The 23,961-nt window shown below is 49.3% G+C and overlaps 1 long non-coding RNA gene across 4 annotated transcripts; it reads left to right on the plus strand.

The window, feature by feature from the left end:
• The first annotated feature begins 211 nt into the window (after window positions 1-211).
• LOC123612438 (uncharacterized) lies at window positions 212-20,778 on the plus strand. Of its 4 annotated transcripts, none has more exons than XR_012507392.1 (5): window positions 212-5,350; window positions 12,537-12,666; window positions 16,117-16,245; window positions 17,158-17,223; window positions 17,368-20,778. It is a non-coding gene; the product is annotated as an uncharacterized LOC123612438 (long non-coding RNA). The 4 variants fall into 4 exon arrangements; XR_012507391.1 differs by having other exon boundaries at window positions 17,158-18,813; window positions 19,561-20,777; XR_012507393.1 differs by having other exon boundaries at window positions 18,088-20,777.
• Window positions 20,779-23,961: the final 3,183 nt, after the last annotated feature.

A 23,961-nucleotide genomic window follows, 5' to 3' on the forward strand; every position in this document is an offset into this window, starting at 1 on the left:
CGCCTCCGTGCGCCCCGCGCTCACTCGGCCGCTGCTCGCCCCGGCGCCCCGCCGCGCCGCGCCTCGGCCGCCCTCTCTGGCCGCGCCTCCTCCCGCCCTCCGGGCCGGCGCTCCGCTTCCCCCTTCCTCCTGCGCCTCCGCCTCCTTCCACACAAATACCAACTCCTCACCCCGAGCCCAGATCTCGCCGCCGCCGCCGCCGCCACACTCCGCTCAGGCTTGGCCTCGCGAGACTTCCGTGCTGCCTCGGCCCGCCCCCACCTCTCTCCTACTCGCCTGTTCGCCCTCTCGCTCCTCCTCCTCTGCCAATCGATCTGCCCGTTCGCCGCAGAGGCCCCGCCCACTCAACTCGGGCTCCTCCCGGATTGGGGCCGACGGGAGGGCCCCCGCGCGCGCTGGCTGGGCGCTGCGCGTGACGTCAGCGCGCCGCCACCGCCGCCGAGAGTCGCGCGGCTCCCGCCGTCCGCGGTGCAACAGCATTAGGTCCCGCCGCCCGGTGTCTAGGCACCACTCGGCAGCGGGGCGTCGACGCAGCGGCCGCCACCACCTCGGGAGCGGGTGAGCCGAGCCGTCGGCGCGGCCCCGGGCGCCGCGGGGAAGGGGTCTGTGGGGCGGGGCCGGCCGGGCGTGGGATTCTGGTCGGGGGTCGGCCCGGGGTTCGCGCGGGGAAGCGGGCGGCGCGCGCGGGCCGCCCGGGCGCCCCAATAAAGTCTGTTTTGACGAGAGACGCCTGTGCCTCCTTTTTCGCGTCGGACGGCGCTTGCTCTTGACGCCTGACTTCGGGCGGGCGATGGCGGCGGAGTGAGGGAGGAGGACCAGGCGAACAAAGGCGGGCGAGCGGGCAGCAGAGGAAACGTCCGCCGGCGTCCGCGGGCCCGCATCTCGCCGCGAGCACGGGGTCCCAGCGCTCTGCTGGGTCCGGGGACGAGCGCAGGTGGGTTGCACGCCGGGCGGGGCAGCCGGGCGGAAGCGGCGCGCGGAGCCCCCAGGTCCACCGTTGGGAGGATGTCCGTTATCCTTTTGTGACCCGCGGAAACTTGGGACGGAGCCGTTGGGTGCCTGCTTCCCCGTGGATCTTAGAATGACGGGATCCCAGCCGCTAGTCCTACTGCAGCTTAGCTCTTTATGGCTTTCTAAAATGTCTGAGCTTCCCTGTCTTCGCTCTCCAGCCAATCATTGTTTCCCGTGACCACTGTCCTCACCTATTTCTCACTTACATAGCTTCTCCTCCTTATGCTTACCAGGCTTCCATCTGTCTCCTCATTGAAAATTAAACAATTTTCCGCCCTGTTCTCCTTTTTTATATATAGCAGAGCCTGTATTTTTCCTGGCACGAATTAGCGGCAAGTTAAATCTTCCTGAATAGCTAGCTATGTCACAGCGAAGTGGTTTTGCCCTTACTCATTCTTTTGGTCTACCTGATTTAGGGTCTTAAGTAACAGATAAAAAACTGGTTATTAAGAAAATCCTGAAAACCTCGGAAGGTGTGTCTTTGTTGTACTCGTTCGGCCAACTTAAGGGCTGTGTGAATTTCTTAAACATTCTCTACATTTATGTTTGTCTTCTAGTGTTTTTGGGGTTGAAGGCCGTGATTGTTCTGAACTGTAATGTATCAGTCTTAGATCCAACTTGTTAAAACAAGCGTCTTTTTGGGAACTTTGTAGAGAAACTATGCATTCTGATTAAAAAGTGACCTTTATCACTCTCATTTAGTCCCTGCTTATTTTTAAACGTCATTGTACTTGATTTTTGAGAATGTTAGTAGATGGAGTGAAAAATTAGATCATTGCCTCTTTGAATCTGAGTTTTAAAATCTGAGTAATTCCCTGTGGAATGCTGCACCTGCACAGTTTCACAAAGTCAAGTCTGCTGAAATAAGTCATTTCTGGCTTCATAGCTTATAAATTTTGCATAAATATTTCACAAGTGAAAACCAATTGTGGGAGAACTGGTTTTTATGTGGCTTTATTAATTTCACTTTCCCCACTCTCTAGTAATTGATGAGAGGATGTCATTGTAAGTAGTTGGTACTTCTGCATAGATAGGAGAGAGATGGGGAAGTACCCTGTTAGGCAGCCTAGCTTCTGAGTCATAGATCTGTAGACTTCACAATCAGCTGGAGAAAGCTGAAGAGGGTTTAACTTGTCAGGAAGGGTGGTAGGTGGGAGAAAGCACCAAGATGTTCCTCGGTGCTATCTCAGCACCTGCTCCATGAATATCTTTTAAAAATTGCCCCAGAGCAGGTGACCTATTGGATCGCCCTGGAGTTTTCAGTAGTGGGAGATAGTCTCATCTCTCCTCTAGCTGTGGAGTAGCTTATGGATAGACACTCAAAGATACTGTGCTGTATTGGTGCCAGCCTGCTTGTATTTGCTGCTAAAGGTGAAAATCCATTTAAAAGGACAGGTTATAGTGCAGTTCCAGAGCCTTGGGCCTTTTTAGAGGGATCATTTCACTGCTTTTATTCTCTTCTGTTTGAGCAGAGTAATTTGGGGCCTATGAGCCTTCCCTCCAAATTTCTAGAGTCCTTTTGTTTTGGCAACGAGACAAATGACTAATGCCACTTAATTAAACAAGTATTTTACACCCATGTCTGCGTGCTTTTGCCCTTACAGCTGTGAGGGCAAAGATGACTGCTGGGTCTGTGTATAGCTCAATGCCTTGTATGTGGAATGATTGTTTCCTTTTTGGTCCAACAAAACATGAAATTGGTGGTGAGGGTATAGCTCAGTGGTAGAGTGTGTGCTTAGCATGCGTGAGGTCCTGGGTTCAGTCCCCAGTACCTCCACTAAATAAGTAAACCTAATTACCTCCCCACCCCAAATAAATAAAAAAGACAAAAACTTTTTTAAAAGGAACTGTAATTTAAAAAAAAGAAAAGAAAAGAAATGGAAGGCGCCATGATGGGAGTTCTGTGTGGTTGTGCTTGTCCATTTCAGGGGTCTAAAAAGCTCCAACCTTGTACAAAGCTTCCAGTCTACCAGAGAAATGAACGTCAACAACTATAGAAGAATAAGCAAGATTAGAAGAATCTTACGAGTTATGTAAACTTTCTAGACTCTCTGAGAAGTCAGAACTCACTAATGGCTGAGGAGATGTGGTGACCAGTATCCTGCAAGGAATGTGTCCCTTGGCGGGACAGCATAGGGCAAAAGTGTGGACTGTTAACCCACAGCTCTTTAGATGTCTCCTCACCTTCCCCCTTCCTAATAGTTTGCTTCCTGAACTTCCATTACATTTCCAATTGAATGGTGGTTTAAGAAGGGACAGGTGGAGAGAGTAGAGGGTGGAAGTGGGTGGAGGAATAAAGGGTGTAAATTAAAGGATGCCTAGTATCTCTTACCATCCTTCTTTCAGACCACCTTCTCATTTATTAATTATAGGAAGGCTAACTTAAATCCTATTCTACCATATTTCTATTTCTGAGAGATTGGAAATGATTCAGGCAGTGAACTCATGCTAAGTAATTTCCTTTACCACAAAGTAGTTTGGCTGCCTCATGAAATTGCTTTTTGGTTAGTTCTGATGTCTTGTGCTATTGATGTTACTTCTAGCAGCAGGCAGTTGGTGCTGGGCATCCATTACAGTATGGAGAATTAGCACTGGGCAGGACCAGCCCAGTCTGTTGTGCAGTTAAGGAAAGCAGCTGAAAGAGGAGCTCTTCAAGGGCACATTGCAAGGTAGTGATGGGACTACAGGTAGAGTCAACATTTCCTGCATTTTGTTAGGCTACAAAGCCACTGTAACTTTGGGGGTCAGGACCCCGTTCCAGTTCAGATCCATGCTGAGTTTCCAGTAAAATACTTAGAAAAATCAGGGTGGAAATTTGTGTTCATGCATCTAAATTAGTTACCCCAGTTTGGAGCAATACAAGTTAAATGAAGAACTGTAGGAGTGTACATGTTTTCTTAATCTTCTAAACTATAGTTTGTTCTTGATTGTGGAATTTTTGAAACCTGGGCTATTCAAGGGCCCCCCTCCCCCAGTCAATGCATTTATTAGATTTGGAGCTTAAATTGTGGTGAAATGCCCTAACTGCACAAGTTTATAAAGCTCACACCATTAATGCAACAGTCTGTGTCCTTCACTTTTATAAGGTCTCCATCAAACTCTTTGAGGCTAAGTGGCTTAGAACAGTGAATGAATCTGATTATTGCCTGTAAATCTAAGGAAAGTTGAAATCTCTAGTAATAAATTCACCTCATTTTTCTCTACTTTGCCCGTAGTATGCCCTTCCAAGGTAGAGGCCAAATCAACTTATTGGTACTGCAGTTGCTCCTGCCACCTCCCCATCCAAATGAGTGAAGCATGTTCACTTGAACAGAACGAGCAGAAAGTTCTGTCTCAATCCATGGTAGCTTGTTTCATGGCACCCCTATTGCAACGGAGAAATGCAGGAAGTGACTTACAGGTGCATGTCCGTGAGAGGCAGGTCATTGCCGAGCGGGAAGAGCACCACAGACACACAGCCTCTCGTGGGGATTTTCTCCTATTAAAGAGGAGTGACAGGAGTGATGTGGTGGATTAGGTAAGCGCAGCTGTTTATCCCCGCTTGTCAAGCATCTACTGTGCGAGCTGGAGAGTACAGCCATGAACAAGATGATGTGCCCAGGCAGGAGACAGGCTGCGACCAGAGAGCTCACAGATACTGGTCTACAGTCCACTGGGAAGTCCTGGGAGGAAGTGGAGAGTCTGGGGACCAGAGGGCCTAGCCCAGACTAGTTGGATAAAGGCCCTCCTGAGGAGGGGGCATTTCACCTGGGACTTGAGAGTTGAACAAAGTGCCCAAGCCAGCATTTGGCTGCAAACCAGCTTGCTTTTTCTTTTTTTTTTTTTTTTTTTAATGTTAATTTCTATGTAAAAAGGGAGTAGATAAAATTAATTAGGTGATAAATTTATAAATATTTGCCGTAAGTCCATAGCACTCAGTATAAAAGAGCTACTTCTGCCTTGGAAATGTATCAAATTAACAAATTAATCCACTGGAACTGGTATCAAGATGGCTGAGTTGTTCTCAGTACATGGTTACCAGCGTCCTGTCTGACTTTTGGTTTTTTCTTTTTCGTTTTTTCCGAGCCATTCCCTGTTCAAAGTTCCCACATGAACTTGGGGATTAACAGTGGAAATCATTTTGGAGTCCCATGCCTCAGAAGGGAGATCGGCTGCAGAGGTACTGAGGAGGCAAAACTGATCAGTGGCAGGAGCAGACTGGAGTCATTTAAACAGGCCAGGTCCCTACTGTGCCCTTTGTCATCCAGCTGACATCAGCAAAGCCATCGCCTCCATTTCCTCAGCTATAAAACAAGCCTAACAACGCCAGTCTTCGGGCTTCTAGGAGTCAGCTGTGATAGTAAGTTAAATGTGGGACGTGTCATGTCGTCAGCCTCCTCTCTCTGCTCCCTGGTACAGAGCTGCCACCAGACTTACTCGAAACTAATGGACAATTTCAATTTGGGGATTTACAGGATGGGGTGGGAAGGAAGGACTGTTACATTCTAAGCCATGCCGTCCTGTCACCACCTGAGGAACGGATCGAGGGTGTCCTTGCACTGTTCTCCTTACACAGCAGTGTCACTGTGGCAAGAATGCCATCATGAACTGCCTGAATCTTCTGGTGACTTTCTCACCAGGTCATACCCCCAACGGTGCTAACCCTGACAGGGTTCGAGGCTGAAGCCATCATCCCACGATGTCCCTCTGCCACCTCCTCTCCCTTTCCGTGCTCACTGTAGACCTGGTGCTTAGACTTCAGTCTTCTCTCTCACCTAAGTCGTGCCGGCCCCCCAGGGTGTCTGAGTCACTGCAGCCGCTCCTGCTCTGCCCTGCAAGATTCCTGTTACCCTCGTTCCCACCTCTTCGGCTGCCACGTCCTGGCCCCTGTCCTTCCTAGGAGCCAACCCACATCTGGAATCTTAAACTCCCAATGTCCTATCCTCTCCAACTCTTCACGCCTTCTTTCCTGCTATCCCTTTATTTCAGCCTCAGGCCTTCAATTTTCTCATCCCTCTTTCCTTCCCCGACTAGAACTCCCTGTTGATGACTAGCATCCTCAGCTTCCTGTACTACTTACATCTGATAAAACATCACACTTGGATCAGCCCACTTTTGCATACTGCTGAAATCCTGGGATCTACTGGAGGAAACACCACTCGTGTATGTAGATTTTAGCCGTGACATACTCATGGTCCCCAGCCCCACCAGGGTACTGTGTTTGATGTCACCGGACAGTTCTTTTGATGTGTCCTGACTCAACCCCCCTTCACCATGTTGCTCAGCAAATTTTCTGAATTACTTTCCTCCAAGTCCAGAAGAAATCTGCCTGTGTCCATCTCCCCACCCTCCTCCAATAGTCCAATTACAGGGCCTCCTACTTCAAGAAAGAGTTGGAGGGGTCAGAATTCATCTCCCCAGATGCCAGCTGTCCCTTTGTGCCATCTCCCCTTCAGATAACTGACGAGCTCCTGCCACCCTTGGCCATGCTCGGCTGCTCCCAGCTGGGCCTGTGTCCTCCACTTGTGCCCAGGCTGCTCCTCGGCTTCCTCTCTGTCCCTGTGCCATCACGTGTCTTCTCTCATAGACCTGCCGTTTGTCCCTGGCTCTTTTCCTTTGGATTAAGTTGCTCCTGGTCTTTAAAAACTGACTCCGAGTCTCCCTGTAGCCACTGCCCGCCTCTTTCCATGGTCAGCTCAGCCTCCTGAACCCAGGCCTACGTCAACAGTCTCTGCATCCCCTGTTGGGCCGCATCTCCCACAGTCTCCCAGGTGTTCGGCATCCACGTGTGATGCCCGAGCAGGCGCAGGCTCTTCTGACCTCGTTTTCTTAACCTCTCCTGCACCTGATGAGGCCAGCCTCTTGGTCCCCAGATCCCTTCCTTGGCTCTGCTCTCCTTTTTTCTCCATCTTCTTGCTTCTGACTTTTCCTCCTCTAGCCCCTCTCCTTATTCTGCGTACTGTCCTGCGTCACCTGATCCGTCCTTATGGCTTAACAGCTGCCTGTGTGCTGACCATTCTTTGCTTCTGTCTCTAGTCTGGATTCTCCCCAGAGCCCTAAGCCCCCATCCACTGTTCCTGCTCATTGTCCCACGGGGTCAGCCTCACAGCCTTCTCTGCTCTACTCTAGAACCCCTCCCTAGTCACCCAGTTGCCCAGGATCGAAATCTGGAGATCATCTTTGAGTCCTCTGGCTCCATAATCCCCCATGTGTAGCCACCAAGTCCTCCTAAATGTTTTTCAAACTTTTCCCCATTTCCGCTGTTACTGTCTTTGTGCAGACCCCGGCTCGCGCTCTCTCTCTCACCTAAACCTTTGCCAACCAGCTTCTCTGCCCCCAGCCCTCTTTTCTGAAGGCTTCTGAATTTTTCTAACACACACATGGAACCACGTTGCTCCAGTTCAAGCCTCTGGGTGCTTCAGGATGGACCAGCTCTTTGGCAAGGCATTCCTAAAGCACTTGCCTCACTCTCCACCCTTCTTGCTACCCCAGATACATGCCCCATGATGGTTCAGACCTTTGCTTTTAGACTGCTTGTTTTCCTCTACCTAGAATATCCTTTCCCACCTCCTTCAACCTCACCCCGCTTCCAAAACAGCTCAGATGACAGCTCTAGGAAGGCTTCCTTGGAACGATATCTCCATAGCGTTCTGCCCAAACGTCTGTCATTGTACTCACGTTATAATGAAGGTGGCTGCACTAACCACAGAGCTGCACATTCTGTGAGGGTAGGGACAGCTTCTCATTTGCCCAATGCAGGACAAGTGGTGGGTCCTGTCTGAGCAGAAATACCTGCTGACGCTAATCCCTGTGTCCTCCACCCCTACTGCCTGTGGAATAAAGTCCAGAATCCTTAGCTAGGCTTTAAGGACACATGGCATGGCAGAAAAAAAATAGGAGCTTTGATTAGACAGACTTGGATTTGAATATTCCACGGTTTATCAGTTAAGCAATCTCAGGTGAGTTTGTTGACCTCTCTGGGCCAGTTTCTGGATCTGTAAAAATAGGACTATTGTTGTTCAAGACTGTTGTAAAGCTTAACTGAAATAATACCTACAAGCTCCTGGAAGCATTATACTGTTTTTCTCTCTCTCTTCTCCTCCATCCTCCCCCCACCACATCGACCTCACGAAAGTTCCATTGTTGGTAAATCTGCCCTTTGCTTTTCCATGTCTTTGCTCACACCCCGTTCATTAAGGAATGCCTTCCTCCTGTCTACCAGCCTCTCTGCTCAGTTTAGATGCTGCCTCAAGGCATGCCCATGCCCTCCAGTTCCAAATAACCCCTCCCTGGTCTCCTGTTCCCCAGCCTGTAATATAACGGCCATGGTACACATAGTATTCCCAACTTGCTATCAGCTAGAGCTGTCTTTGACTTTAATTACTTTAATTACTTGTTCCTGAGTTGGAAGCATCTGGAAGGCAGGGATGTTTTCTGCTTTTTTGTAGCTATTCAGGGCCTGGAACATACTAAGAGTTAAATGGTTGTTTACTTTGATGGGGGGCTGGAGAGGGAAAATGGGAGGTAGACGAGAAAATGCTGCTTCATGGGCTAAGCTGGGTGTCAGAGCCTTAGCTTAATCAAACTCTTCGGGACCTCTGAGTTTAGCTTACTTGTCCTTAAGATTTTTTGAGTAATACAAATTTCCGCATTTGCAAGCAAATAAACAAATGTCTGGAAACGACATAATTCTAGAAAATTCAAACAGTGAGAAGTCATTAGTGTATAATGTAAAGAGACTAAAGAATATTGCTTGCCCCAAACTACATGAAAGTGTATATTCCTAATTATTTCTCAAAAGTGTATCCAGGAAGGTAACCCTTTACATAGACTGCTTTAGAAAGATAATCTTATCCTGACCGGCTCCCATTGCAGCCACCACAACAAAGAGGGAGTCCGTGTAGAAAGACCATTTCCTGTCAAAATAAATGCCTTATTGATTCCTGTATTAACCCAATAGTTAGCCGGTATCAATGCTGTTTGGGTAACAGCAGAGAGAGGTGCTTTATAGATCTGCTCACACTTCTCTTCCAGCCAGTAAGTGGCAATTTCTCTTGGACTCTCTGCTCATCTCCCTTCCCTTCCCCCCACCTCCCCAAAACTGCTGAATTCTAGATGCAAAGCCTACTCGACAAGAGACTAGACTAGAACCAATCCATTTCTGGCTTCAACCTGAAGCGGGTGTAGCCATGTTCAGTGGTGACTCCACGGTGTCAGGACCCGTTAGAACTCATCCCTTTCAGTCTCAGACCAGCCACTGCTTGCTTTCACATGTATTGAGCTTTTAAATCGCATTTCCCATCCTATATTCAATCTGTTGTTTTTTTAGGATCCTAATTTAGTAACTTACATGTTACCTATCAGACATAAACCTTCATCTGATTGGCTGCATCTGTCATAGGAACCTGTGGAGCTGGGAGCCATCTTGACTGTCATCCAGCAGGTCATCCTGCCAGCTCGCTGTTAGCAGCTCACTCTCACATGGCCTGTATTTGCATAAGCTGGTGTTAGACATCATGAATACAGTCTAGAAACCACCTCCAGGAGTGGTTGAAGATGTTACTGTATGTCACACAGAAGCATGCGTGCGGATTTGTTTAGCAGAATACATTGGGTCCCTAGGGCATGCACTGTTGCCTGGCCAGTGACCACTCCTCCCAGCACCCAGCACTCCCTCCTTACAGAGCCCCATGTTTTCCTTCATATAGCATCCTTGGGGAGGGGATGGAGTTCCCTAAGCTTGGGGGATACATCACGATTGGCTAAACAGCCCAGGCAGCTTTATTTCCTTTAGCCAGTGTTTAATCTGAGAAGGAGATGAGACTGTGACCCGGTTCTGGCCGATGAAATGTCAAGGAAAATATGTGTTCTTAGAGAGGCTTATCTTCCTGCCTGCCCTAGAGCTGGTGTGATGGCTAGGACTGTGGCATTATCTTACAAGTGTGAGGAAAAGGCTAAGAGAATTGCAGAGTCAGTGGTCAGGCCCTGTGGAGCCGTGAACCTGCTGCTACCACTGGCCTCGTGTAAACCCTCGTCCTGGAGTGCCAGTAACTTGCAGGGGCCCATTCTCACCACGTTGCCACAGGTGAGACTAAGTGGTTTCCCCAGGGCAGGGGTGAGGGGGGACAAGAGGATGGGGAGTGGGATGGCGGGAATGGAACATCGAAGAAGGTTAGTCTTCTGCTTGTCTAAAGTGTTTGCTCTTGGTAATTTCACTGTCCACCCATATGGAATGTTATAAAACCATAATTTTGTATGTAATGGTTTTTAATTTTGAAAATGTTTTTAATATGAAAAATGCTATGATAAAATCATAAGCAAAAATATGGCACCTTGTATATAAGTTATAATCCTTTTTTGGGAAAAAGTATAGAAAAAATTGGAACATTAATATGTCAAAACAATGTCATTTGCTTCTGGGAACTAGGATTTGGGGCAGTTGGTTTCTTTTTTGACTTTATATTTGTGTGCCATTATTACATACATATTTTCCTTTTTCATTTTTTTTTTTTAATGGAGATACTGGGGATTGAACCCAGGACCTTGTGCATGCTGAGCACACACTCTACCACTGAGCTATATCCTCCTCCCCCTTATTTTTCAGTTTTCTAATTGTAAAAGACAAAGCTTGCCATCTTAACCATTTGTAAGTGTGCCATTCATTGGTATTAAGTACACTCAAGTTGTTGTGCATACATCACCACTATCCATCCCCAGAACTAGAATTTTCATCTTGTAAGATTGAAACTCCATTCCTGTCCCCATTTCCCATTTCCTGAGAGTAGAGCTCAGTGGTAGAGTGCATGCCTAGCATGCATGACTTCTTATCCCCGAAAATCTCCCCTAGAACACTTCGGCCTCCACATCTCTGAAACTGCCCTGGGGAGTCAGTCACTGTGTCCCCACAACCCCGGGCATCCCTTTAATGTACTCACTAGGTTGTGGTGACATCATCCGTCTCCCCCAGCGAACTATCCAGAAAACAGTGAGCTCAGTTCGCTGACGATCAAGTGTTCCCACGTGGCAGCCACCCTGCTGGGCACCCAGAGTTCAGCCAGAAACAAGCCACTGGGTACCAGATGCTCTTCATGGAACCTCTCTTTTCAGGTGGAGGAAGTGGTGTTAGAATTCACTGGCTTGGTGGGAGTTGTAGAATTGAGTCCAGAGACCCCAGAACTGGTTTAGTCCAGCCCCCTGAGGCACCCAGATGAGGCGGTCAGGTGGTAGGTTGGAGGGAAAGTGCCTTTCCTGCTCTCAGCCTCCTGGATCGCCATCACCCGTGAGCTCTGATCGTGCAAGGTGTCCCTCCCCCGTTGCAGTCCTGCCAGGTATTCTACCTTGACCTTGTTCAGATGTGCCTTGTCCCTCCCTGCCTTGCCTTCCCCCTGGAACGTCTTCCTCCCCAAGCTCCGCCTCTGGACGCTGGACCCTTCAACTTCCACATCTGAGGCCACCTCCTCAGCATTCCAGCCCAACATAAGCCCTCCCTCTGAGCAACTGTGGTCCCCAGTCAGCGTGGTGTTTATGTTACATGTAGCTTCAGGCTTGGAATTGTGCTTGTATGTGTATGTTGAAACCTCCCCCTCCTCCCTCCCTCCATTCCGCTCCCTCCTCCTCCTCCTCCTCTCTCTCTCTCTCTCTCTCTCTCTCTCTCTCTCTCTCTCTCCCCCTCTCTCTCTCTCTCTCTCTCCCTCTCCCCCCCTTCTCCCTCTTTCCCCCTCTCTCTCCCTCCCTCCCTCTCTCTCCCTCCTTCCCCACCCCCTTCCCTCCTTTCTCTGTCTTTCTGTCTCTCTGTAGGTATCTTTCTGTTATGTGAGCTTGAAGAAAGGAATGGGAGGATACCACTCATTAGTTAGTAATGGTTACCTTAGGCCAGGGAGAGCCTAAAGAATTAGAAACAAACTTATCTGTTGAACTCTGAGCTAGTGCGTGAAATAAGAGGCCCTGAAGCTAGAAGGAGCCAGGCAGCGCACATCTGGGTCACTAGGAAGCGGGTTGAAAGGTGAATCGAGTCTCTTTGCCCTGGTTATGGATTACGTCAGTGACCGGGGCAGAAGAGTTGGAGGCTGCTTCCAGAAGCCAGAAGAGTGGCACATCCTTGATATTTACGGTGGGCTGAATAGAGCTCTTGTGTAGGGAGAACGCGGTCCTCTGCCACCCCCCTCGCTGCCTCTGCTGGGCTGCGTTGCCCACTGTTTCCCTGTCTCTCTGCCCCAGCCCTCCCTCCTCCTTGTCCTCTCCTTTTTGCATCTTGTCTCGCAGGCTTCTTCCCTCCTTGCACTTTCCTCTCTGTGTTTGTCCTTTTCCCTTTTCTTGTGCCCGGATGTCTTCCCTCCCCTGCTTCACTGGGCTCCTCTCTTTTTTGTATAGTTAACACTTCACACTGGTTCTATCTATCAGCTGTGGCTTTATGTGTTACTAATAGAGCAGTAGATGAGTTATGGTTTGGAGCTTCCCCCCCTAGAAAAATTCTAGCCCAGGTTATTTTTTTTCAGTCAATGGGCTTTCATTGATTTTTCTCCCCCTGGATCATTGCTCTTCTACAGAAAAGCTCCCCACCGTCCCAGGGGAAAGGAGGCTTCTGAGCTCTGCGGGAGATGAACCTGGCCCTCCCCTCATCATCGTGCTGCCGCTTTCTTTCCTCCTCCCCATCAGTCCCTGGACCAGCAGTGTCAGGTCTGTGGGAAGTTCTCCTCTCTCCTGCCCGCCTTGGTCCTGGGAATGGAGTGTGCTGGGCACTGCTTCTGGGACTGCAGAGACCAGGATGATAAAAACTGTTTCCCAGACGCCCTGGTAGCTGGGGTTTGGGGTGAAAATCAAGTTCCTTCAATCAGACGCCCAATTTTGGAAGGCCGAAGTAAAGTGTTAAAGCTGCGGTGCATGCAGGTGTACTCAGTGTGTAAATGACAGGCCAGGGTTAAGGCAGGGAGTGGTGATGCTAGCTAGTTTGCTTTGGGAATTGGAAAGACAGAGGCTGTGGAGAGGAGTCGCGTTCAGCCTGTTTCTCATATGAAGCATCTCTCCGTGCAAGGCTTCCCAGGACTTTGTTGTCTGGCGAGATCGGAGAGACACCAGTGCATTGCTTATCCATGCCTCCGCTTTCTGAATGCCAGAGGCAGTCAGCAGCACCAGCCGCACTGTTTTCTTATGCCTGGGGCACCACCGTGCTGCACACCCTTGAACTCGGCATTCCCGCTGGTGGCCTGATTCCCCACTTTCCTGGTCTGGGCCCTTGTTGGGAAGTCAGCCATTCTTGGATCTTTGGCCCATTGTTTTCAGCCCATCCGATGATTTTGTAAACTCACTCATTGTGTCAACTCTGTCCATTTAAAATATCACCACTGCAGAGAACGTGCTGAGGACTAAATGTTTCCCTGATTGAAATTCATGTGTTAAAATCCAGTCCCCAAGGGGATGGTATTGAGGTGGGGATGTGGGGGGTGATTAGGGCAGGAGGGTGGAGCCCTTGTGAATGGGATTAGTGCCCTAATAACGGAGAGCCCATGGGAGCCCCTCTGCTCCTTCTGCTCTGCAGCCCAGAAGAGAGCTCTCACCAGGACCCGGCCACACTGGCACCCTGATCTGGCTTTCAGCCTCCAGAATTGTGGGAAATAAATACGTCGGTTATAAGCCACCTGGCCTGCGGTACTTTATTATAGCGCCGGGACTGACCAAGACAGAGCCCCTCTCACCACCTGCTGAGCAGCCTCCCCTCCCCGTTATCCCTTCCCCAGTATCTCAGTGTGTAGTTCTGAACTGGTTCTTGTGCCTGTAGTGACGTCCTTGAGCACAGGCGCTGTGTATCGGTTGTGCCTTCTGCACAAGGACAGGAGGACGTGGAAGAGCACGTCCCCACTGCTAAGTAGAAGTCACCTTGGCCACACCCACCTCACAGCAGCACTCCGGGCGAACTGCTGGTATCCCAGGCCAGGGGCTTACTGTGGGAGCTGTCCTGACAGTGACTTCCGTCCAGGAGTCTCTGTCTTTCCAGTTTCCCACGGGCCCTCGGCGTCAGGGAGAGGGTAGAACTGAGTAGCGCCGCCACTTCCTGCTTTAAATCCCGCCTGTCTTTTACACACTGCGTACTCCCTTGGTGGTTTTAACTGGCCAGGCCCCTCCACTAAGCCTAGTTGCTGGTTGGTTTTAGAAGGTTCTGATCCCACCAGCAACCCAAACCCATCAAAGAACTTTAGCAGGACCTGTGTCTTGGGTGTGACTTTTTGTCCCAAGGGCAGGTTTCTAGGCTTCCCTCAGGGACAAAGAAACTACTCTGCCTTAAAGGAGGCTGGAATCTGTATTGGCTTAAAAGTTGTAAGACAAATATGTGCTATCTAGCGTGGAACAGCTGTCTCAAGATGAGGTGAGGTGAGGAAGCCGCCTGGATTTGCAGGAGAGGTAAGGGGGGCAAACTGGATGGAGCCGACTTCCTGGAGCTCCTACTAAGCAGTCCCTTTCCGTGGGAATTTGTCCTTCAAAACGACCTGGAGTGGGTGATAAAGGAGTGAAGTGGGACAAAGGGTGTGAAGACGGGGGGGAGTGGAGGCTGAGCAGCCTGCGCTTGTGTTGGCTCGTGGGCTCACGTGGCTTTGGACCCTGGGTCTGGAGCCCCACTCTGCTTACTTTCTGGTTGTGGAGGGAAACACTACAGGGACCGCTGCAGTAAGCGTGGGAAGCCCTGCAGCTGGTGGGCTTTGGCCATGGGTGAGCTGGACTTCTCCAGCGCCTGCCCCTCCATCTCTCAAATTCTTTGCTTCCATTGCTGTGTCTTAAATGCAATCTGAGCAGGAAACCGAATAGGAAGAACAGAGCTGCCCCTGCTTCAATCATTACTCCTTACTAGCTGTGCGACCTTGGACAAGAGACCTAACGTCTCTGAGTCCCAGTGGGGAAACAGGCCTGGCTTTCAAGGTGGTTGTGAGAATGAAGTGAGGTTTTGTGTGTAAAGCACCTTAGCTTGGCGCCAAGGAGGGAGGGGCAGGTGCTAGGCCACAGTCAGAGACCTGGGTTCCGTTTATCTCTGCTAACTCCACGTGGCTTTGGATAGGTCCTCTTTAGGCTGAAATGGGCATATTTTACGGTACTATGAAAAGTATCCCAGCAAGTCACAGTGTGGCCCATTTCTGCTAATTTCTCATAGGCTTTTTTTTTTTTAGGTTCAAAAGAACATTTATTTAAAATGTGAAAAGATCTCATAGGCTTTTATCTGTAACATGCAGAAGCATTCAGGGGCTCAGGACCCAGGGTGGAGAGACTGCAGACCAAGGAGCACCCCTTAGCAGGACTGGGGAGGGGCTCCCTCTACCCAGCATCTGTGTTGAGGCCTTCTGGCCTCGTGGAAGACAGCTGTCAGCCCAGGAGCTGGTCACTAACTTACCCTGGAGCTCGTGAGCCCCTGGGGCAGGGGGCCACCTCTTTCACCCTGTGCCAAGTCAGTCAGAGCACAGGAAATTCAGGAAATGGTAGTTGATCCAAACAGATGTGAGTGGCCGTGGGCGGACAGGCAGCTGCCTTGAAGCCAGGTCTAGCCTGGGCCCAGCAAGTGCATGAGCAGGTGCTGTGCTTTGGCCGGGTGCTGCTGTCTGCTCTGACAGTGACAGCAGTGACAGCCGGGCCTGGCTGGGGCCCCTCAGGATGGGGCTTGCAGGTGAGTCCAGGAAGCCAGGGTGAAGCGCTGAGCAGAGCAGAATGGTGGGGGCTTGGAGCTGTAGGGACGTTGTCTCTGGTGCACCCGGGCTGGTGGCTGAGCCCAGCTGGCTGTATCACCCTCAGGAGAGTCATCTCCCGGAAGCATGGGGAATGGGAAGGGGATGTAACCTTTGTACTCACTCCAGAAAGGCTTGAGGGGGCTGTTGGGTGCCAGATGCCGTGCCATCATCCGAAGCGGCTGGGCACCATTCCTTCCATTCCACACAGAAGGAAGCTAAAGCCCAGAGGAGAAGGGACTTGCCTGGTGTCAAGCAGCTAGTAAGTGGCAGAGCCAGAATTCAAACCCCACTGCTGGCTATTGAGGGGTTTTCTTACTTTTTTTTTTCTTCTGGATTATTCTCAGGAGAGCAATTACAGGGTCAAAGCACTGGAACACTCTCATAGACCTTGATATGTAATGATCAAATTTTGCCCCCAAAGGGATGCACCAACTTAGAAGGCCAGCAACAATGGACCAGTTTCACCTGAAAATGATCTCCCCCATAAAACCACTGCTGCACCCCAGAGTCTGTGCCCTGTCCTGACCACGACCCTGCCTTCTCCTTGCAGGTAACTCCAGTGCAGTGTTGTGGTACAGCCTGTTGGGGCTTTAACTGGGATGGCATTGAACTTATGTAGCATGTAGGGAGAGTGGATCTCTTTATAATGAATGTTAAGTCTCCCAATCCATGGACATGGTATATCTCACCACTTACGGAGGCCTCTTTATCTCAGTTGAGTTTTATGATTTTCTCCAGAGACCTTGTACATGTTTTTAAGAGGCCTGTGTTTGATGTTCTTGTAAGTGGTTGTTCTTACTTCATTTTCTAATTGTTACAGCTGGAATTTTTTTAATGTGGGTGGGGTTTTTTTTTATGTTGATTTTTATATCCAGCAACCTTGCTAAACCCTTGTGTTCTAGTAACTTATCTGTTGGTTCTGTGACTTTTCTATCATCTCTAAATAATGACAGTTTTGTTTCTTTCTTTCGGATCTTTGTACCTTTTTTTCCTTGCCCTACTGCTCTAGCCAGGACCTCCAGTATAGTTTGAACCACACTGGAAGTGATAACAATGGGCATCTTTGTTGTGTTTCCATTCTTACAGGGAAAGCTTTCAGTGCTCCACCACCATATGTGATGCTTGTCACAGGGTTTTGTAGCTTCCTACCCTTTAGCAGGGCAAGGAAGTCCTGACCATTTTTAGTTTGCTAGCATTCTTCTCATGAATGGATCTTGAATTTTACCTGCAATCGTAGAGAGGATGGTGTGACTTCTTTTTTTCTGTTAAAGCAACAGATTATGCTGAGTTTTCCAATACTGAACCCATCTCCTTGCACCCTGGGGATTAACCCAGCTTGGCTGAGTTGTTTTATCCTTTTCACATATTTCTGGATTCAGTGTGTTAATCATGTAGGATTTTTTGCAAATATTTCCTGAATGAGATGTCCCTGTACTTTTTCTTTTCACGTTTCCCTTATCAGGTGTTGATGTCAAGGTGTGACAGAATGAGTGGGGCAGTTCCCTCTTCTTCTGCAATCCGAGTTTGGGTAAGAGTAGAACTCTTTGTTCCTTAAATGCATGTGAGAGTCACAGGGGAAGCCATCTGGGCTGGCAGTTTGCTCTCTGGGAAGTTCGACTCCTGATCAACTTTCTCTGTCTAAAATGTCATGCCTTCCTTTCCATCCTCCCAGACCAGACTACCTCACAGCTGGGCCACTGTGGCACCCTAAGGGGTACTGCCCTGGGCTCCCCCAGCTAGTCTTCCCAAAGCTCCACCTCAATCCTAGCACTCTCCTGCCTCAGACCATCCACCGGTCCCCACCGCCCCCAGGTGAAATCCAGATCTACAGCAAGATGCTCGCGGCCCTCAGCGGTGCCCAGACTGCCTGTCCACCCTTCCCTAATGCTGTCCCCGGCTGAGCTTGTGACCCATCTAGTGTCTGTCCATGAAGATCCCTACAAAAGTCTGGTCCATCCCGACCCCTTTGCCACTAATGTCGCCTCTTCCAGGAAGCCTGCCCCTTCCCTTTAGCTGTGGGTTCCCTCCGTCCTGTAGCTCTCTCTTTCTGCACAGTATCAGAACTGCTTTGGGTAGAAGTTTTCTCTAGTCAAGTGGATATTCCAAGAGGGCAGGCATTGTTTATGATAGTTCACTTATTCTGTCAACAAACTGTACCAGCCATCATGTTTGGTGCTGGGATATATCAGTAACTAAGACAGACAGGTTCCAATCATATTGGGACTTTCCAGTGAGGAGGAAATAAAACAGCTTGCACTGTACAGATATGAGTATAAATAAAACAAAATTAAATCTCCCCAAATCTCACTGATAACTATTGGGGCATTTCTTCCCAACTTTAAAAATACATTAGTAACCTACCTGAATGGGTATATACTATCCTATTTTACAGATGAGGAAACTGAGGCACAGAGCACTAAAGTCAAAGATCACAGGAACAACTGAGATCTGGATTTTAACTCAGGCAATCTGGTTCTGAGATCCCCACCATACCCTACCCTACCCTACTCCACCAGCTCTTTAAAAAATATAGTTGAAGGTCAAACTATGTGTCCCTGTTTGGGGGCCCAAATTTTTCATTTCTCTTACAACATACATCTTACCTTGGGAACACAGAAATGTGCATTCTGGCCCCTACCTTGGTATCACACATCACAGGCTCTACCTACTGCCTTCTCAGGGAGTCCAGGGGCCTGGGTCCTCCTGTCCCTGCCACCAAGTCACTGTGTGACCTCAAGCTAGTCACTTGGCCTCTCTGGGCCTCAGTTTTCACATCTGTAAAGAAGAGCTGAGATTCTGTCACATTACAGCTGGCCTTGAGGATCCCTCTGTTGAGGGGGTGGCATCCCTGGGACCTCTGCCCAGTGCTGGGCCTCCCTAGGCTGTGCCCTGCCTTGTCTTTGTCCTGGCTGTGCCCACCTCCCTCCCGCATGGCCCACACAGGCTTGGCTTATCTGAGTCCGTAGGCCCCTTGGCAGCGGCTGGGCAATCGCCCCCACAGGCCAGAGAAAACCTGCACCAGCCAGCATCCCACGAAGGCGATGGCCCCAAAGCAAGCACATGTTCTGGACACCACGCCCCCTCGCCTGTCAGGCAACTGCTCAGGATGGGTGACAAGGTGAGTGGTGCTGCAGAGCATGGGGCCACCTGCAGCATTAGGCTGCTCTGAGGGACTCCGCCCCTCCTTCCTGCCTCAGCTTAAACACATGAACAGTGTAGTAGTGTATTTTATTAGCACATTAAATAAGACTAAAGCTGCAAGTCTAAAATTCATCTTGTTGAAGTAGCAGTGAGTATAAATGATATCTAGAAATTTTGCTTCAGTGAGCATGTGATTTGAAAATATCTGGATTTCTGTTGTTGACAAAGTCACAGATGGAGCAGACACCACTGAAGTTTTGTTCCCCCTATTCCTAATTGATAAAGTAAATAGTAGTCAGAGGTGTGTGGAAATGAGGATGTAAAATTTTTTCTGTTCAATTTCAGAAACCCCTGAATTCTATCCTTTGGTCTCCCCCTCTTTTTGTAGAACTGAGGTTAAAAACCCTGCTGTGGGTAATAGGCTTGTGTCAGAGGGGCTATGAGAACAGTGGGAGGGGTGAGGGGCAGAGGGAGGAAAAGCCTTCATGATTGGGTGGGTCTACTTAAAACGGAAGCACAGGGCCAAATTTTACACCTCTGGGCCTTTGCACATGTTGTTCCCTCTGCTAGGCCTTTCTATCCCATCCCCTTGCCCCGTCTGCCACCACCAACTCCACTGTCTCCTTGGAAAGCCTCTTCTTGCCCCAACCCCAGTGTGGAATCCCCCTCACTCTAGTCCTGACTGTCTGACCACCTCTTCTGAGAGCATCTGCATTGATTTCAGGGGTTTGCAGTCAGTTCAGGCTCTCCTGCTGGACTCACCCAGACAAGGACTCAGCCAGGGCTGCTCCATCTCTGGGTCTCCAGGGCCCAACTCAACACCAGTGCTCAGCAGGTGTTTGTTGAATGAATGAATGAATAACAAAGTCATGCCCTGCCATATTCTCTAAGCTCCTTGCAGGGCTGACATTTCAGAGAGGACTGCCTGCAATGATGTGTGTGTTACCTTCCTAATACGCTTTTTTAAAAAATTTTTTTTTTAAAGCAAGTTAAAAACAATATATAACCACAAAGGAATATTATATGGCCATAAAAAGAAATGAAGTCCTGACACATGCAACCATATAGATGAATCTTGAAAACATCATGCTAAGTGAAAGAAGCCAGCGACAAAAGGCCACATATTGTATGATCCAGTTTATTATTTTTTTGGTATGATTCAATTTACATAGAATGTCCAGAATTGGCAAATCCAAAGAGACAGAAAGCAGATTAGTTGGGGGTGGGAAATGGGGCATGAATGCTACTAGATACAACATGTTAGGGTGTTGAAAATGCTCTAAAATTAGTGGTGATGGTTGTGGAACTCTGAATATACTAACAACCAGTGAATTGTACACTTTAAATGGTGAATTCTAGGCTATGAGAATTGCATCTCAGTAAATGTGTTATTAAAAAGTATATATGAAAACATCTACATCTTTGTCAATTTCCACATGTTCCTGCAATGTGGTCCCTGCTTAGAGCTGGGCAGTGAGATTATAGATGTATGTGTGTTTTGGATTTTCTGCAATAAACTTACTACATTTGTAATCATTTTTTGTTTGTTTACCTAAAAACACTTGATTCTTATATATTATCTCATCATCTGTCTAAAAAAGTAAGGGGCATACAAATAGATACATTTTTACATTAGAAAGAAATGATGAAAGGAAAACCCATAATATAAAGTGGTGGCCCTTAGGCCTGTGGGTTGAGGTAGCTGTCGCTGGTGATGGGTCCTTGGAGGTTTATCAGACTTTAATTCTCTCTACTTTTATGTATGTTTGAAACTGCTCATAATAAAAAAATTTAAACATACTTGAACCATTCAGCAGATACTTATCACTAGTAGCTGCATTTATTGATTATCTGCTGTGTGCCAAGCTGTGTGTGAAATGTTCCTAGGATCCAGGGGGTCATTTTTTCCTTGCACCAGGCCTGGGGAGACAGCACCTGTTACAGGTGAGGGAGACTTAGAGGGGTGTGGTCACATAGTGGGGCAGAACAGAGAGTGTGGGGGGGTGTCAGGGTCTAACGGTTAAATCCCCATCATTCAGCAGCAGGCAATCGTTGGATCGCATCCAAAAGTGAAAAATCGGTGAATTCAGCGTAAACCTGTCACTTACACCTGTAGGGGTTGTCACACATATAGAGGTGAGTGCCAGAAGAAACATCTAGAACACAAATGGCTGCCTCTGGAGGGAGTGGGAGGGGGACAGGAAACTGCTATTTTTTTTTTCACTATAAGCCTTATATTTGTCCTTTAAAAACGTGTACCTTTTGGGGGATGGTATGGCCCAGTGATGGAGTGCATGATTAGCATGCATGAGGTTCAATCCCCAGTATCTCCATTAAAAATAATAATAATTTAAAATTTTAAAAGTGTACCTGTTAATTTTATTGAAAATAAAGAAGAGAGAAAGAAAACAGGATCAGAGAGGTAAAGTAACTTGTCCAAGATCACACGGGATTCAGAGCTGAGGCAGGGTTCAGACTTGAGATGGAGGTGAGCCCTGCAGACACACTGGACCCGATTCTGGGATTGGGGCAGAAGACCGTTTGGCCAGAGAGATCAGACTCTGATATTGAAGACAGGTTATTTTCACTATCAGATGTTGCTGGTTAATGTCAACAAGTCTTTTATGAACCTGAAAGGCCCTTTTCACGTGTCTGACCTTGCAGGCTGGGTTGTGGAGACTTAGTGTCCACCAAAGCCCCAGCTCAGTGCCAGCAAATCAGAGTGCTCCCTAAGTAGTCGGCATTGTTTTGCAAGCACGCTGATGAGCTGTTCTCCCAGGGCGGCCACAAATGTGTCGGGCACAGGGCTCGGTTTGAACTCAGATCTCAGCATCTGCGGGTCCTCGGACAGTGGTGGGGCTAGTGGAGTGGTGGCTGCAAACTCTGAGCACGACTGGAGTCTGGAAAGTAGAGACTGCTTGACAACGTGATGGGGGCTGGGCTGGGCTGGGCGGCCCCGGAAGGCAGGGCGTACGCCAAGCCCCAGCGGCCCGGATAGGGGAGTTGGCCTGGGTCAGCGTAGCGGGAGAATGGGGGGAGGGGGCTGCAGTTGAGGAGAGGTGGGGGGAAGGGCAGGCCAGGCACCGGGCACAGGACGTAAAAGCCCGAGCAGGAGGGAGCAGGTGGCGGAAGGCCAGGGTGGCCGGAGAGGAGGAGGCGGCGGGAAAGACGAGGCCGGAAGGGAGGAGGGGAGGCCGCAGGGCTCGGATCCGCAGCGCCTCGGAGCCCAGCAAGAATTTGTCTTTATCCCCCAAAAAGCCACTTCGGGGTTTGAAAACCTCGCTCCGGCCGCTGAGTTGGGAAGGGAGGTGGGAGCAACAGTTCCGGGACGCCGGGACCTGAAATCCCGAGGGGTCAGGAAGGGCACAGCCCGGCCCCCGCCCGCGGCCCTGGGCGGCGCGAACAGACCCTCAGCCCCGCCCGCCGCCCGGCCGGGCGAGGGTACGCGCCGGGTGAGGGTACGCGCCGGGTGAGACTCCGCCTCCCTCGCTGGTTGGCCGGGGGCGGAGGCACCTGACCCGGGGCGGCCAATCCTCGCATTGGCAGGGCCGGGCCGGCGTGTTCGGGAGCTCAACCTGGCTGATCTGCCCCGCCTGGCGGCGCAGCGAGGCGCGGACAGACTGACCGGCAGGGGGCGGCAAAGGGCGGCTCGGGCCGCCTGGACGCGCTACTAAGGGACCCGCGGCGGGGCGACGATTAGCAATTCCCGGACGTCCACTCGGCCGAAAGACCGACTTTCATGAACGTTCCAGGACAGGTGTGTTCGCCGAGGTCGCGTCTGGCGTTTACCGCGCAGTGAGCACTCCTCGTCACGGTCCCACCCCGCTCTGCGGAGCCTGAGTTCTAAGCTTCCGAGGGTGTGAGTGAGGGGTCTGCGGGGCAGCTGGAGTTACAAGTGCTCTCTCCTCCCCCCAGCACTCACTCTCCCCCTTTGTGAAGTCCTGACTTCTGAGTCCCAGCGTGCACCACACCGCCTCTTCCAGGAAGCCCTCCCTGGAGCCCCGGCTGCTGGCCTCCCCCGCTCTCTCCAGACCTCTGTGCTTTTCTCTTGACCTGGAAGCATCGTTATCTGGTGATGTTTCTCCCGGAGGCAGAGGCCCTCCCCAGCCAGGGCCCCAGGCTAGTTGGTGTCCATCAAGGAGAAATAAAAGGCTGAAGCTGGTTCACCCTCAACTGACGGGGAGGCCTCTGCCAAGGCCAGCGGTGCCTTGTGAAGGCTGGGAAGCCAGAAGGTGTCTTCTGGCCTCTCCGAACCTCCACCTGTACCGGTCCAGATGGAGACCAGTGACTAACTTTGACCCTTCAGATGGTCGGGGGGAAGGGAGATACTCCTTAGAAAACATCCAAGGGAGGATCCTTTGCACACAGTATTCAGCCCATGAAAATGGCGTGTAACTTAGCATCAAAAATACAGAAAGCGCAGAGCGGAGTTTAGGGTAAACAGACTCTCCTTAGACTGTGGCACGTCCTGCTGCGGAGAACATGGGAGCAAGGGCTTTGCCAAAACAAGCAATTGAACCTTACTGATTTGTCTTGCTATGGCCTCTCTCCCCTTGAAAGTTCAGCTCTAAAGGCACCAAAGGGTGTGCAGTAAAAAGTTTACCCTGTTATCATTTTAATGTATTTGTATTTTATTCCTTTCTTTTCTTGATGAGATCAACTACTGATATAACTATTTTCAATTTTTAAAAAATTATTTCATCTGGATTCATTTTACATTGATTAGTTCTACTTTTTTCCCCTTCTAAATCATTTCACGTTTTTATTTTTATTATTTCTGTACTACTGTTTGTATTGAATTTTTGTTGATGGTGCTGTTTTTTTACCTCTAGCTTGAGTTAGAAACTTAGTTCATTAATTTCTATTCATCCTTATTAATAGAAGTATTTAAAGCTATGACTTTCCCTCTGAGTACTGCTTTAACTTACCACCTTAGGTTCTGATATCCAGTGTTTCAATTATGGTTGTTTCTGGATATTCTGAAATTTCAATTTGATTTCCTTTCTAACCTGAGAGCAATTTAAGAGTTTTAAAATTAACAGGTAGTAATGTCTTTCTGTTTTGTAGTTTGGTTATTGATTTACATTGTGATTGGAGAGTGTTTTCTCTCCTATATTTACTAAAA

The sequence above is a fragment of the Camelus bactrianus genome, chromosome 6 (assembly GCF_048773025.1).
Source record: "Camelus bactrianus isolate YW-2024 breed Bactrian camel chromosome 6, ASM4877302v1, whole genome shotgun sequence".
In the NCBI taxonomy this organism is placed as follows: domain Eukaryota; kingdom Metazoa; phylum Chordata; class Mammalia; order Artiodactyla; family Camelidae; genus Camelus; species Camelus bactrianus.